The following is a 10,019-nucleotide window of genomic DNA, read 5'->3' as shown; positions in this document are numbered from 1 at the left end:
TCTTCAATCCTCATATATGGACCAGATAACCATTGCCATAGCACTGGTCATATAAGCCTTGCAGCAGGATTAGATTCAGGAAAATCCAGTGGTTACCTGGCTGTTCCTGAACATCCTACAACTAATGGAATGGCAAAGTAAAGTAAGTTCAGTAAAGTCCAGAAAAAAATAACAATCTAGAGGTTAAGATAAGTAAATTTGGAAGCAAAGAAAATAAATAAATAAATAGATCCTTCAACAAATCAAGCCCAAACTTTTACCACAGGCCCAGGTGACTAGACTAATTCTGCCTAATTGTGGACACATTGGATTTGATTTACTAAAAGCAAATATGCTGTTCACTTAGCAAGGGAATCTGAACTTTGTGAAGGAATTTGCTCTAGAGCAGGGGTCTCAAACTGGCAGCCCTCTTGCTTTTGCGAAACTACAAGTCCCATGAGGCATTGCAAGGCTGAGAGTCACAAGCACTCCCACAGACAGAAGCATGATGGGATTTGAAGTTCCACAACAGCTGGAGGTCCGCCAATCTGGGACCCCTGCTCTAGAGCTTAGTGAATGTGGTTAAGTTTCACTTTGCAAAGAATACCCAATCACTTATAAGGTAAATTCAAAAACAAACACCTTGCTTGCACGTGATTGGATGATATAAGCCAGCAGAACTTCATCTCATTCACTAATCTTTGGTTGAAATTCCCTTGCAAAATAAAAGACATATTTGCCTTTACTAATTCAACCCCCTTATGAGAAGCTAAAACTTACTGTAAAAAAACTGTTATGAGAATGTTGGGAGGAAAAGAAAATAGGAAGATCATCAGTAAGGAAATTAGATACAGTTATGGAAGGTGTAAACATGTCGTTGCAAAACCTGAAATTTAATAAAATATTTTTTTTCAAATGCCAGCGATATAAACACCTGAATCTGACTTGGTACCAGTTTCTTCCAATCCATGTACAAAAGAACTAAGACTGGAAGAGGGAGAAGCAGCACCAGGAGCCACTCAGCTGTACTGCTGTGTTCATGTACTAACAAAAAACATGGTGATAGAAGGATTGAGTTTTAGCATATTTAGGAAAAATAGTTAAATCTTAGCTCAAAATTCTCATCATAGGATGGGGGAATGACAAGCCTTGCTTTACTTAAAGTGTAAATTCTTAACTAAGCTTAAACTTGCTCCCACCCCCTTCTAAACCCTATTCTATGCACCCTGTAATGTCTATAGGTAACGATTCTAAAAGTGATCCGGTCCGGTCACACGATCTCTCCAGCGGCTGGCTACAGTGAGGAGGAGAGATCGTGGACAACAGCTGTAGTGTCTCGACGACTTACTATGGGGCATCCATTGTTGGATGTCCCTCCTCTACACTGACAGAGAGGAGGAACGGTAATAATATGCCGTCAGTGCCACATCCAGTATTTGAGATTGAGAACAAAGAAAAAAGTTTCCCCTAAGGTGGACTTTTAAGGCACATAAAGAGTATAGTAGTAGTAGTAGTAGTAGTAGTAGTAGTAGTAGTAGTAGTAGTAGTAGTAGTAGTAGTATAAAAAAGGTGTGTAGAGTATTTATCGTACAAAAGATAAATGTATTAATATTCAAACATTGTCGTTACAAATGATGCATATACAGATATAAAGCAATGGAATGTTTAAACAATGCTGAGTGTTATCAACATATTTACAACGCATGTGTGGTCCTCTTAGCACCCAATGCATTTCAGAGTGTGATTTTTCTCCTTCTTCAGGGATGTATGAAGAGGAAGATGCATACTTGATAGCAGAAAGAGTTTCAACATTCCATCATTTAGCTTAAATAATAAATCTGGAAGTTCTATCTAACAGATATGGGAGGTGGGGGGTGGATAATAACTGAAATATATGCAGATAGCAGAGGCCTGGTGTGGATAAAGAATTTGTGACTTATATTCATGGGTTGCATATTCATAAGCTTGGGAACAGGGTATTCCAGGGAATCTGGTGTCCAACCACTACATTGAGTCACTGAGCGTGGTGGTCTAGTGCCAGTAGTAAATGAATGAAAATTAAAGGGGTTATGTAGGTAAGCCATGTCCCTGGTGCCCATTTAAATGAAAAGTGTTCATATCTGACTGAAGCGTGTCTTTAATTAGCATGAAATATAATATTAATGGGTAAAACGAAGAGACTCTGGCTAACAAGTCTTCCCTGCTTTAGCAAGCATTAACCTGGTATTGATTTATTTGGGATATAAATGGTCGTGCCGACAACCTGAAGACTAAACTTCTTAAAATTGCTGACCCAATTACTATTAAACCGTTTGATGACACATTAATATGTCCATTTGGACTAGTAAAATACAGCCCTCTAGAAGTCTGCTGGATGTTCCGGGTTTGAAAAATGGAGACATAAGTTTATTTAAAATAATTATTGACCTGAGCTGACCTCTTCATTTCATATCCACTGATCATTCCTGAGGTAAGTAATTAGATTTTTATAGCTGGAGATTATAATCAATGTTATACAGCCATCTTTATTGATTCAATCAAGGCCTTTGCTCTAGCGCTCACTAACTATTTCAACAAAACTTGTAACTCTTCAATTACAAATACAATCAGGAAAATTGATACTAGGAATGCAGAGGTGAAAGCTGAACGATATCAGAGTCTTAGATAGTTTGGCAATAAGGGAAGTTATTAATTACAGAATATGAGTTGAATTATCCACTCAGGCTTAGACTGGAGTTGGAGCCAGATGATTTCAAGGCAGTCAACGATTCAAAGTGCAACATTTTCTGTGTAGCGCTACCTTTCTATCGAGCTTTCTCACCATTCCCAGAATGTACTACAAGGGCTTTTTAATTGGTATTGTGCTTACAGTCCCCCATTCATGACTAGGGTAGTAAAGATGATTTTTTTTGTCTCTCATGCTGTCTGTCCACCCCTCCATCACTTGCCAATACCTGAATAACCCACACAAAGGACCAACCAGAGTTTAATTATTATTATACAGGATTTATATAGCGCTAACAGTTGTAGGCGCTATATAACAGTACAAAATTAAGGCAGACATTACAGTTACAATATAATTTGGTGCAAGAGGAATCAGAGGGGCCTGCTCATTAGCGCTTACAATCTAAAAGGGAAAGTCAAGTGATGCAAAAGGTAATAACTGTGGGGGGTGAGCTGATGGAAAAAGTAAAAACACAGTGGGGGTTATTTACTAAAGCTGAAGAGTGCAACATTTGGTGCAGCTCTGCATAGAAACCAATCAGCTTCCATGTTTTATTGCCAAAGCTAAATTGAACAAGCTGAAATTAGAAGCTGATTGGCTACCATGTACAACTGCACCAGTTTCAGTAAATATCCCCCGGTGTATTAGTTAGAAGTAGGATAGACTTCTTTAAAGAGATGGGTTTTTAGGGATCATCTAAAGATGGATAGATTAGGAGATAGTCAGACAGATCTGGGTAAGGTGTTACATAGGATAAGAGAAGCTTGAGAGAAGTCCTGGAGGAGAGCATGGGAAGAGGAGACAAGGGAGCTATAGAGCAGGAAGTCATAGGAGAACCGAAGAGAGTGGTTTGGTTGGTATTTTGAGACCAGGTTATAAATGATATAGGGTCTGGGGTTAAAAGTACCATTTCAGTCTTTACATATTACACCAAGCTCTGTAGTGGAATAACATCCTTACAGGATGTCTCCAAATTATAAACCAACACCAATGCACTGTTTAATTGGGCAACTATGGGGCAAATGAGGTTTAATGTTGATAAATGTAAATGTATGCATTTTGGGGCTAAGAATATGCATGCATCATACATACTAGAGGGAGAACAACTGAGAGAATCAATGGTGGAGAAAGATCTGGGGCTTCTGGTAGATCATAAGCTTAATAATAGCATGCAATGCCAAGCTGGGGTTTCAAAAGCGAGCAAAATCCTTTCTTGTATTAAGAGAGGTATGGTACACCAGAGAGAGAGATATAATTTTGCCCCACAAACTAATTAGTAAGACCTCATCTGGAATATGCAGTTCAGTTTTGGGCACCAGTTCACAAAAAGGATATCGTGGAACTGGAGAAAGTGCAGAGAAGGGCTACCAAACTGATAAGAAGCATGGAGGAGCTCAGCTATGAGGAAAGATTAGAGGAACTTCATGTATTTTTTGGGCAATATAGTGAACTTGAGGTTGTGTTATTCACTTTAAGGTCATCACAGAGGACAAATGGGCATTCTTTACATCTGGAGGAAAAGAGATTTCATCTCCAAATATGGAAAGTCTTTTTACTAGTAAGAGCTCTTAAAATGTGAAATATACTCCTTTATGGGCTGGTTCTGACTAGCTCAGTAGATTGTTTTATAAAAAAAAATCCTGGATTCTTTCCTAGATACAAATATTATAACTCGATACTAATATTTATAGGTAAAGTTGATTGCCTCTTGGGGGATCAGTAAGGAATTTTTTCCCCTGCTGGAGCAAATTGGATCATGCTTATTGCTTTTTTCCTTCCTCTGGATCAACTGTGAGCATAGGAGTATATATAGGATTGTAAACATTTTTCCCTTTAATTGGTTAAATTGGATGGACTTGTGTCTTTTTTCAACTAGACTAACTATGTAATAATGATGTAGTTGGGGTCAGATTTGTGGATGGCTTTGTAAGTTGTTAGTATTTAAAATTTTACTCATTGGGTGAGTGGAAGCCAGTGGAGGGACTGGCAGAGAGGGCCCGGCCCCACCCCACTTGCTCCCTCCTAACTGGCTGTGATTGATAGCAGCGGGAGCCAATGATGAGGCAGAGACCTGGAAGATAAAAAAGTATGTGACTCCTGCGCTACCAACTTAATTATAGTGAGGTAGTAATGTATGTGACCTCTGCTAGCATCCAATTGTGCTCCCTTACCACTAATCAAAGAAAGATACTATAAAAAGTTGATGCTGTGCTGCCTCAGATCCTCTCACATATACCATAAATGTGCATAAGTATAAATCATAAAAAATGTGAACTACAATACAATATTTTTAAAGTATTGGACCTGATAAGCTCAAATAATATACAGCTTTAAACATATGCAAACATAAGTATAACTTATTCCCCTATTCCTCATTTCAAAGTGATTGGAGAGACATACAGTGGTGTGAAAAAGTGTTTGCCCCCTTCCTCATTTCCTGTTCCTTTGCATGTTTGTCACACTTAAGTGTTTCGGAACATCAAACCAATTTAAACAATAGTCAAGGACAACACAAGTAAACACAAAATGCAATTTGTAAATGAAGGTGTTTATTATTAAAGGTGAAAAAAAATCCAAACCATCATGGCCCTGTGTGAAAAAGTGATTGCCCCCTAAACCTAATAACTGGTTGGGCCACCCTTAGCAGCAACAACTGCAACCAAGCGTTTGCGATAACGTGCAATGAGGCTTTTACAGCGTCCTGGAGGAATTTTGGCCCACTCATCTTTGCAGAATTGTCCTAATTCAGTTACATTAGAGGGTTTTCAAGCATGAACGGCCTTTTTAAGGTCATACCACAACATCTCAATAGGATTCAGGTCAGGACTTTGGCTAGGCCACTCCAAAGTCTTCATTTTGTTTTTCTTCAGCCATTCGGTGGTGGACTTGCTGGTGTGTTTAGGATCATTGTCCTGCTGCAGAACCCAAGTTCGTTTCAGCTTGAATACACGAACAGATGGTCGGACATTCTCCTTCAGGATCTCTTGGTAGACAGCAGAATTCATAGTTCCTTTTATCACGGCAAGTCTTCCAGGTCCTGAAGCAGCAAAACAGCCCCAGACCATCACACTACCACCACCATATTTTACTGTTGGTATAATGTTATTTTTATGAAATGCAGTGTTCCTTCTACGCCAGATATACTTGGACACACACCTTCCAAAGAGTTCCACTTTTGTCTCATCGGTCCACAGAATGTTGTCCCAAAAGTCTTGGGGATCATCAAGATGTGTTGTGGAGAAATTGAGACGAGCTTTGATGTTCTTTTTGCTCAGCAGTGGTTTTCTCCTTGGAACTCTGCCATGCAGGCCATTTTTGCCCAGTCTTTTCCTGATGGTGGAGGCATGAACGCTGACCTTAACTGAGGCAAGTGAGGCCTGCAGTTCCTTGGACGTTGTTGTGGGGTCTTTGGTGACCTCTTGGATGAGTCGTCGCTGCGCTCTTGGGGTAATTTTGGGCGGCCGGCCACTCCTGGGAAGGTTCACCACTGTTCCATGTCTTCGCCATTTGTGGATAATGGCTCTCACTGTGGTTCGCTGGATTCCCAAAGCTTTGGAAATGGCTTTATAACCCTTTCCAGACTGATAGATCTCAATTACTTTCTTTCTCAATTGTTCCTGAATTTCTTTGGGTCTCGGCATGATGTGTAGCTTTTAAGGATCTTCTGGTGGACCTTACTGTGTCAAGCAGCTCCTATTTAAGTGATGCCTTGATTGTGAACAGGTGTGGCAATAATCAGGCCTGGGTGTGGCTAGAGAAATTGAACTCAGGTGTGGACAACCACAGTTATAGTATGTTTTAACAAGGGGGGCAATCACTTTTTCACACAGGGCCATGATGGTTTGGATTTTTTTTCACCTTTAATAATAAACACCTTCATTTACAAATTGCATTTTGTGTTTACTTGTGTTGTCCTTGACTATTGTTTAAATTGGTTTGATGTTCCGAAACACTTAAGTGTGACAAACATGCAAAGGAACAGGAAATGAGGAAGGGGGCAAACACTTTTTCACACCACTGTAGGATGCTGAAATGGCTTCCAATAAATAGTGCGGTGAATATCAATCTGAAAGTACATAATTTGTCATCAGCACACAAAGATGCTTGTGATGAACACCTTTGCCTGATGAAGGAGTTACCTTTTGGTTTCAAAATGTCACTTACGTATTCATTAAAATGGACAAGCAATGCTGTGCATTTCCAAGCTGTAGTGTAATGCCAGGCACCCCCCACTCCATTAGAGTCCTCTCTTTTTTGGATAACCTAATTTGTACAACAGTATAAAGGGATGTAGGTTTTAGTTTTCATTATATGTGTCACGAACTTTGGGCTATGTGAGCGGTTCAATGGAACGTTAAAGCAATTGCTGTGGACGTTCGCAACTTCTCACCAGTATTGGGAGAAATTCCTGCCGCACCTCCTGTTCACTTACAGGGAAGTGCCGCAGGAAACTATGGGGGTTCCCCCCATTTGAGTTATTTTATGGGAGACAGGTGAGGGGGCCACTAGATATACTTAGAGCCCATTGGGAAGAAGGTGTAGGGGCTGAAGAGACCTCTGTGCTAGGGTACGTACTAGTGCTCAGGGACCGGCTGAAGGAACTTAAGGACACAGTACGGGAGAACCTTCAGACCGCAAAGGGGCGGCAGAAGCGGTGGTATGATCATACCACCCGGAATCTCACCTTGGCTGTAAGGCAGAAAGTTATTGCCCTCAAGCCTACCAAGTCGGACAAATTACAAGCCTCTTGGCAGAGACTCTACAAGGTAGTGCAGCAAATATGTGACACTACCTACCTGGTAGCTAAGTGCTCAAATTAAAGAGTTTGGCGGACCTTCCATGGGAACATGCTCAAAATGTACCAAGAGAGGCCTGAGGAGATAGCTGTCATATGTGCTCCAGCCAGGGAAGAAAATCCGAGAACCTTTCCCTGCCAGAGCTACCAGTGAGAGATGAGAACAGAGCAGGTGTAGAGTCAGTGAGGTTAGACAGGCAGCTAGGGCCAGAGCAGCAGGACCAAGCCAGGCTGGTCCTTAGGCAGCATCAGGAAATGTTTTCCACAAAGCCTGGCTACACTACTATGACTACACCGAGTGGAAACACCAGGACAGCCACCTTTCCAGCAGGCGGCTTACCGGGTACCTGATTCAGTGAGAGAGGGTATGAGGCAGGAGATAAAGGACATGCTCGATTTAGGAGTCATCGAGCCCTCCAACAGCCCCTGGGCATCTCCAGTAGTGTTAGTGCCAAAGCGGGATGGTACTACCCACTTCTGCGTAGATTACCGCTGACGAAACAACTGCACAATATAACACAGAGTTCTCCAGGCCATGGTTCTTCTGCACCCCAAAGTCCAACATCTGTGACAATATGTTTAGGTATTTCTTGGAATAAAAACATATTCAGGCAAATTTTGTGAAAATGTATCTCATGAATTCTAAAAGTGGTGAACAATATGCCAAATATATATATATATATACCTGTCTAGAACTTGTACTTGAATTTGGCTCATGCTGCGTCACTTTTATAATCCACCTGAGACAGTTTTTCTCTCTGTATGCAAAAAGAGAATTGGTCTTAACTAGCTCCACTTTTACATATGGTGCAATTTAATGTGAAACATTGTAAAAGTGGCTCATTTTAGAACTACCTGAATTCAATGCACGAGTGGCTGTCAAAGGTGTTGCGTATGCTTGATGTATTTAGCGCAATAGATTAACAAGAGGGATTAACACCAGAAAAGTGGCGCAGCAGCTTTATTGAATTCCCCCCATTGTCTTCTATAAGTGGTTTTAAAGGGATCAGTGATCTTTTAAATGGTTCCTGAAGGTTGCAGAAGGTCCTTCCAACTATCCTGAACCTATTCTTATTCCAAAAAACAATAATTACCCTCATTATTTATTGTTTGTTCACAGCAAGAAAAAAAAGACAACGAAAAAAGTAAATAAAATAATAAAATAAAATAAATGAAACATTTAAAATAAGATTACGTTAAATAGATTTAACAGCTCTAAATAAAACAAAAACAAAGGGGGCGTGGCCTGACCTCGGGAGTGAATGGCTGCCTGAGAGCGGAGCTCCTGCCACGATCTAGCCCGTTCGCCTTCTCGGAAGCCTGACACCGCTACACACCACCGGAGAAGATGGGCACGGCATCCCGGACCTCCTCGACATCCCGCTCCCGCTCGCCGAGACGGCAACGAGGTACCCTTAGCCAGACCCTGCCCGACATGTTCCGCTCACAGCGGGACAATATGGCGGCTTCCCGCGCCACACTCACAAGGGCCCCGCTCTCCTCACCGCCGAGTGACCCACGTAGCGAGGGATTATCTGAGCCCCTTATGAGCGCACAACAGCACCCGAGCCTCCTGGATTTGAGGACAGTGGCGGCAGACATAAAAGAGACTCTCTCTGCAGCCATAGCAGATTTGAGGCTGGATATACGCGCCATTGCAGACAGGGTGCAAGAGGCAGAGCAGAAAGTGGCACAGCATGACAATGTCCTCCGTAAGGTCACTCATACACTGGATGCCCATACACTACAATTGAGGGACCTCCAACGCCACCAAGAAGATTTAGATAATAGAGGCAGGAGACACAACGTAAGGGTGAGAGGCCTACCAGAAACAGTGGATGCGGACCAACTTGAGGCAACGGTTGTGGGCCTATTTAACGATCTCCTTGACAGACCGGCGCAAACGCCAGTGGCCATAGAGAGAATACACAGGGCGCTGCGGCCTAGAGGTCGTGAAACAGACCCCCCTCGCGATGTAGTCTGTTGTCTTGTGGATTACAGACTGAAGGAGGACATTCTGCGTAAGGCACGTAATCGAATTCAGCTATCGCATGGCAGTGCTACCATTCATATCTACCAGGACTTATCTGGAATCACGCTACAGCATCGAAGAGACCTGAGGCCATTGCTTGATGCTCTGAGGGCCAAAGGTATACAATATAAGTGGAAGTTTCCTTTTGGCCTTGCGGCCTCCCACCAAGGCCGCACTGCAGTCCTGCGTGTCCCTGAGGAATTATCCTTTTTCTGTGACACTCTAGACATTCCACTAGTTGACGTGCCCAACTGGTATGCAGCATTCCGTCCCAGACCTCCACCCAGCAGAGAGAGAGGCCGTGAGGAGCACATGGATGTCCAACCCAGTAGGTACCGCAGGCGTCGGTCAGTTTCCCGGAGCGGAAACCACCGTACCAGGCGAGATTCCCGCAATGGGCATAGCCCTTCTGCTTCACCGCGTTCCCGCAGGGCGCGACGAGACCGGGTGGACAACCGCAGACATTCTCCGGACCTGTGACAGAATTC

Source organism: Lithobates pipiens, unplaced genomic scaffold (assembly GCF_037356315.1).
Source record: "Lithobates pipiens isolate NorthernLeopardFrog02 unplaced genomic scaffold, aLitPip1_a1.2 Scaffold_18, whole genome shotgun sequence".
NCBI lineage: Eukaryota > Metazoa > Chordata > Amphibia > Anura > Ranidae > Lithobates > Lithobates pipiens.
Note: the sequence above shows the minus strand (reverse complement) of the source record.